We start from the raw sequence: 7365 nt of genomic DNA, 5'->3' as shown, positions 1-7365 counted from the left end.
ATGGAACTTATAGTTTATGGGGCTCATATTCATCCAGGATAAGCAATTTCCTACTAAGGCTGATAGGGAATGATAATGTTCTGATAGTTAAGTTGGAAAAAAGGGGATACAAGAAAAAAAAAATTTTCTATGGGTAATTATAAGTGTTACATAAGGTGAAGAATGTGCTGGTATGAGTAAATCATAGGGTTAGAATTCTTGAAGTAATGAAACTAGTATTCAAGATAAGACTAAGAAATAAAAAGAAAGTTAAAGTTGATGATGGGATAGACATCTTTGAAGGAAAAGGTGTAAGGATGAGATAGGACTAAAATTAAGGAATAAGTACAGCAGGTTGAAATGATACCAACAATACCAAAAATAGGAAAAGGGAAGTGGATAAGATGCAAAGGACAGGAAGAGAGCTCGATAGAGTCAGTTATAATGATGAGGATAAGGAGTGTCTAACCATTGCCCCTGTGTTAACACTACCTATGAGCGGTGAAGGATACACTGTGTACTGTGATGCCTCTAGAGTTGGCCTAGGGTGTGTTTTGATGCGGAATGGAAAAGTAGTGGCTTATGCTTCAAGGCAGCTGAAGAGGCATGAGCAGAACTATCCCACCCATGATTTGGAAATGGCGGCTGTAGTCTTTGCACTAAAAATCTGGAGACACTACCTGTATGGTGAAGTGTGCGAGATATACACCGACCATAAGAGTTTGAAGTACATCTTCCAACAGAGGGATTTAAACTTGAGACAGAGGAGATGGATGGAGCTTCTGGAAGACTATGATTGCCCCATCCAGTACCACCCTGGGAAGGCCAAATGTAGAAGCAGAAGCTTTAAGCAGAAAATCTACTGGCAGTTTGGCGCACATTTCAGCAGAGAAGAGACTGTGGATTCAGGAGGTACAGGAGTTGATGGATCAAGGTTTAATCCTAGATCTTTCAGATGAGGGGTGATTGTTGGCTCACTTTTCAGGTGAGGCCGGACTTGAGGGACAGAGTTAGAGTTTCCAAACAGAGACCAACAATTGATGAAGATTATAGAAAGAGTACAAAGCAAGGTGAAGGTGGTGAGTTCGGATTTACAATGATGGTGCCCTAGTGCAAGGTTCTAGGATATGTGTGCCCGATGTGGACAACCTCTCAGAATGAAATCATGCGAGAGGCACACTACACACTGGACAGTGTCCACCCAGGTTCCACCAAGATGTACCTTGATGTGAAAGATAGCTACTGGTGGACTGGCATGAAGAGAGACATAGCAGACTTTGTGTCCAAGTGCTTGACTTGTCGAAGGTGAAGTTTGAACACTAGAGACCGTCGTGAAGTTGCAAGAGCTCCCTATCCTGAATGGAAGTGGGAAATGATCACTATGGATTTTGTGATTTGGGTTGCCTCGTACCACGCGAGGATATGACTCGATATGGGTAATTGTAGACCGCTTGACCAAATCAGCTCACTTCTTACCTGTAAAGACTACATACTCTGTGGCACAGTATGCCCGGCTCTACATTCGAGAAATAGTCGATTGCATGGAGTTCCTTCCATAATATCCGGCAGAGGGCCCCTGATTCACTTCTCGGTTTTGGAGAAAGTTGCGGGAGGCACTTGGCACAGTTGAACTTCAAGATGACCTTCCACCCTCGACAGACGGACGATCAGAAAGGACGATCCAAACACTGAAAGACATGCTTCGCATGAGTGTCTTGGATTTTGGAGGTCAGTGGGATGAGCAGCTAGCTCTGGTGGAGTTTGCCTACAACAACAGTTATCACTCCAGCATAGGGTTGGCACCCTATGAGGCATTATATGGAAGAAAGTGTAGGTCTCCTCTGTGTTGGACAGAAATGGGGGAAGCGAAGGTGCATGATGTAAACCTAGTGCAGTACACTTCAGAGATAGTTCATTTAATCAGGAACGATCAAAACTTTCAAGAGGCAGAAAAGTTATGCAGACCCCAGACGGAGGGATGTGGAGTTTGCAGTGGGCGACTATGTATTCCTGAAGGTTTCTCCAATGAAGGGAGTCATGAGATTTGGAAAGAAGGGCAAGTTGGCACCTCGGTATATTGGACCTTTTGAGGTTACTGATAGAGTTGGAGCAGTTGCCTACCGGTTGGAGCTACCACCCAACCTCTCTCACGTTCATCCCGTGTTTCACATCTCCATGCTCAGGAAATACATTCCCGATCCTTCTCATGTACTGCAGCCGGATGTGATAGAGCTAAAAGAGAACTTGACATTTGAGGAGCAGCCTGTAGCCATAGTGGACTACCAAGTGAGACAGCTGAGATCAAAACAGATCCCTATGGTTAAGGTTTTGTGGAGGAGTCAGTCAGTGGAAGAGTGCACCTGGGAGTTAGAACGGGACATGCGTAGCAAGTACCCTTATCTGTTCAATGTATAATCATGTGCTTTATTCTGCCTTGTGTAAAATTCGAGGACGAATTTTATGTAAGGGGAGAAGAATGTAACACCCCTGATTTTTTATATTATTATTGGGCTTCGTAGGTATCCTCAATTCGCGGAAATTCGGCGGTTGTCCTGGATCTGTGAATTTCCGCCGCATGCACTAGCCTGGAAAAGTCTCCGAATTGGATCGAGGTTTTGGCTACCCCACCATTGTCAGGCATCCCGAGCGCGTTCCCGAAGTCGGAATCGGCAAAGGTAAACCCGAACCTTTCTTTTTCGTAATTTTCTAGTGCTTAAATAGGATTGAAAATCCATAAAATATTCGTGGTAGCTTAGAAAATTACGATTCTTTTTGCAATAGCTTAGTAATATTTCTAAGGACCGCAAGTGTAGTTTTATAATTTTTAGAGCTTATTTGAGCAGTTTTTGCAAAAATGATCAATTATAAGGACTAAATTGAAATTTTGCGTATTGTGATGGATGATTGATTTGATGGGCCCAGGAGGGGCTGTGTGATATGATTGAACTGTTGATGTATGGATTGTGAGTATAGAAGTGCGTTTTTAGCCCTTTTGCAGGTTGGGTAGGTCCTAGGTATAGGGGAGATTCTGCCGGATTTTCGGCACGACTTAGGACGTAATTGGTCTTTTTCTTTATTTGTATTGAGTCAGATTGTATTAAATAAATGTAATATGATTGTCAGGTGAGCCGGGACAGCCTTCTTCCTCCGCCCAGCCGCCACAGTAATTTGTCGTCAAGTCTGTGAGTAAAATATTAATTTTAATTATAATTTCGATATTATTATATGTTCAGCATGCCCATGCATCACTTATATGCATATATTTATGTAGTTAAACTCTAGGCACGATTTATGTTGCATTCATAACTGTTGATGTACCATGGATGTTGTTGTGGTAATTTGGAGCAGTGTGCGTGCGTTGGCGTGCGTGTGATGTGGTGTGGACTATGGAAAGGACGGGGTAGTCACGGCTTGAGTAATTCGCTGGGACCCGTTCCTTCGAGGGGTAGTCACGGCTTGAGTAATTCGCTGGGACCCTCGATTTGGTTATTAAGTGGAAGTCCGAGCTTGAGTAATTCACCGCACGGTGTTGGATTTAAGAGAGTGTATAGGATCATCTCCCATATGTTATGATTGATACTACAGGGTGTGTGAGTGCTCCAAATTACCTTTTTGATGTTATGATGTGAAAATGTTGTGTATGTTGCATTTCACTCTACAGGTTGCATTAGTTTCAGATAGTTATAGAGATTATAGTTAAGATTGATATTTTACTCTCTGAGTCGAACGCTCACTCCTGTTCAAAAATTTTTACAGGCCACAGGAGGATATTTTTTGAGGTTAACCTGCTTTCTCCCTCGCAGGTCAATTATTACTGTTTGTATAAACTTGTTAAATCTTAGAATTTCCGCATGTGTTAGAAATGTTTATTTGATTTGGGTCTGTAAACTAAATTATTATTTTGGGACCTGTAAACTTAATATGCTATGCATGTTTGATGGATTGGATGAGGGAGCTGAGCTCCCATTTATTTTTATGTTGATGAGTATGTGGAGGGTGAGCTGAGCTCCCCAAATGACTATATATTGTGTTTACAGGTCGGGTGAGTCAAAAACTCCCCGTTGGAAAGTCCATTTTTATGGCCGGACTCTGTCCGTTTGTTTTCTTGAAATTGGGCCCAAATGGGCCTTAGAGTTGGGTTAATGAACAGTTAGGCTTACTACGGGCCTCGAGGGCTTTAGGCTAGCCCAGGTCCTAGTGCCGGTCCGGCCCATAGGTTGGGTCGTGACACAAAAGGTTATTATTATTATTATTATTATTATTATTATTATTATTATTATTATTATTATTATTATTATTATTATTATTATTATTCAATTAACTTATTTTTGTTTTATTTGTTTGATTTTATTACTATTTATATTTATATTAAGTAATAATTTTTTATCTTATGATAGTATCCGAAAAATTAAAAATTATATAAAAATAAATTAAATCAAGAGTAATTTGTATAAACAATGTGCATAGTACGATTAAAAAAATTTAATATATATAATACAATTTATATATAAAATAAATAAGACTTATATATTTATGTCTTATGTTTATGATAAATTGATAAATAAAGTTTTAAGTAAGTTTTTCCTAATTATCATAGGTCTTCTAAAACAAGGAGAAAAGGTTAGCAAAATGTTTAGAACTTTCCTTTAATTTGCCTACCAAACACTACAAGAAATTAAAAAAATAGCTACAAAAATTACGGATAAAAAAATTTCGATAGTAATTACCAACAATTTACCGACTAAAAATGAAGTCAGAAGAATTAAAATCTAATCTAATTATTACCGACGAAATTACCAACGAAAAATTTACCGATGATTAAATTTCTTAGGTAAATGTAGAGCCAAATTATGGTGGCAAAATTTAGCAACCAAATATAAATATACCGACTGTTGTATTCATTGGTAATTACCGACAAATAATATTCTCGTAGCTAACAATTAAGAGGAAAAAACAAAAATAAAATTTTTAAATGGCAAAAAATTACCGAAAGGAATAGTTGGTAATTACCGACGCAAAGCTATTTCGTAGGTAATTTTAAAGAGTAAATCAAATTAAAGAAAATTTTAATGTGACAAAAAATCTACCGACGAAAATATTCGTTGGTAATTACCGACAAAATGATATTTCGTAGCTAAATTTAAAGAGAAAATAAAAAATAAAATTTTAAAATGGCAAAAACATTACCTACCAAAATGAGTAGTTGGTAATTACCGACAAAAATAGTTTCGTAGCTAAATCTTAAGGGAAAAAAAAATTAACATAGTGAAAAAATTACCTACCAAAAAGGAGTAGTAGGTAATACCGACAAATAGAATTTCGTAGCTAATTTTAAAGAGGAAAAAAAATAAAATTTATAAATTTCAAAAAAATTACCTATCAAAACGTGTAGTAGGTAATTACCTACGCAAATTTATTTTGTAGCTAAATTTAAAAAAGGAAATTAAAATTAACGTAGTAAAAATATTACCTACTGAAATAGGTGGTAGGTAATTACCATCAGCATGCTATTTCGTAGGTAAATTTTAAAAAGTGGATAATGAAAAATAAAATCTTAGGTGGGATAATTTACCTATGACTAATTACCGACTAAATTATTTCGTAGCAAAATTTTATAATTCCCCATTCATAAAAAAATTGAAATTCCCTCCTCCCCTCCCCCAATTTCATTCTGCTTCAATTTTACGTTCCCGATTATTTCTCTCTCTCTATCTCTCTCTCTCTCTCTCCAATTGCCTTCATCATTCTTCCCCAATTTCACTCTCTCTCTCTCTGCCCCCAAATTCCTTTCCTTCTTTAACATCATTCGTCCCAATTTCATTATTCGTCCAAAATCCTTCTTTCCCCGATTATCTGTTTCTTGTTTTTACCAGAATAGGTCCCCAGGACCAAGTGCAAGGAGTGTCACACCCTACTCCTCGTAAGATGTAACATGCTCCCGTAGTACACCTAATGAATTACCGTACTTCGCCTATCGGTAACCCATTAAATATACTACAAGGGATTTTAAAACAATTTTCGTTAATTTTTAAATTGGTGGGTAAAATTTTTTTTTTCTTCAGATATTAAAAACCTTTATTTAAAGTCCAAACATAAAGCAAATTTTTAGATATTTAAAATCTCCGAAATTTTTACAAAAATTTTGGCATAGTGCCATTTGTATTTTAAGAAAACAGTTCTTCAAAACCTGAAAATAAAGATACTCCCAATATTTTTCTCAATCACAACTCCATTATTTAATCTCATTTCACAAATCAACACAAGCAACTCAATATACAGTTTAAATTAAATCAAACATTGAAACCTCTCATTAAGATAACAAAATTAATATTTACATTCATGGGATCATAAAAAATTTAGTAATACAAAATTTTATAAATACATAAAATATCAAGATAACCTTATAATAATTTGTATTTCATTACAATCCAAAAATATATTACAAAAGAGTTGGTACAACTGCTCAAAGTAAATTTTATACATATAATTACAGAATTACATCAAAATCTAAAGTACAAAAATATACCTATGATATACCCGAAGACAGTCTCACTATGCCTTTTAGTAATCTTGCTCAGCTGCTTTATATTTTCTTTTACCTGTGACAGCATACAAAGCTATCGCTGAGTGGTGAACTCAGTGGTGCACAAACTAATAATTTAGAACTTAATACAAGTTATGCTTGATAATTCATAACAAATAAAAATTTAAAATTTCTAAATTCTTCAAAATTCATAACATTCAGAAAATCAATATTTTCATTCATGCAAATTATTCATTTAAATAACATTTTGATCAAATAGTAACTATTTATCTACATTTCTTTTAAATCCCGAAACAATACAAAAATATTTTGAATCACTGACAAATTATTTATTTCAACCACAATTTATCAAACTATGCATAATTTAAAGGGTGTTGCCAACAATTCATACAGTTGAACCCATGACCCAAAATTCAAATAGATGTCATATTGTACACCACGATATTTCATACTCTCCCAATAACCGAGGCTAAAAGGGAGGAACAAAAACTAGCTAGTATATATGAGTACTCATTCAAACTCTTCCCCAACTGGCAAGCCAGAGAGGAAGGAACTCGCCCCATTTAGTGGAGGAGATATCTCACTAGACAAGCTAATGAGAATTCACAACATGTTTTGTCATGTCAATTGTGGTTTCAAATTATATTCAAAATAATTTCTATTTACAAAGTGTTTACAAATCACCAACATATTTAATCATCATAAATTCATGCTCAAGGTTGGCAACACATCAAACTTAAAATTTACAATCCTCAAAACCATGCAATAAATCCTTAAATGCATAAGAAAATTACATTTAATTTATACAATTTTATTCAACAAATTAAAATCCTCAATACAAA

Source organism: Hevea brasiliensis, chromosome 9 (genome assembly GCF_030052815.1).
Source record: "Hevea brasiliensis isolate MT/VB/25A 57/8 chromosome 9, ASM3005281v1, whole genome shotgun sequence".
Taxonomy (NCBI): Eukaryota; Viridiplantae; Streptophyta; class Magnoliopsida; order Malpighiales; family Euphorbiaceae; genus Hevea; species Hevea brasiliensis.
This window is presented reverse-complemented; position numbering follows the sequence as displayed.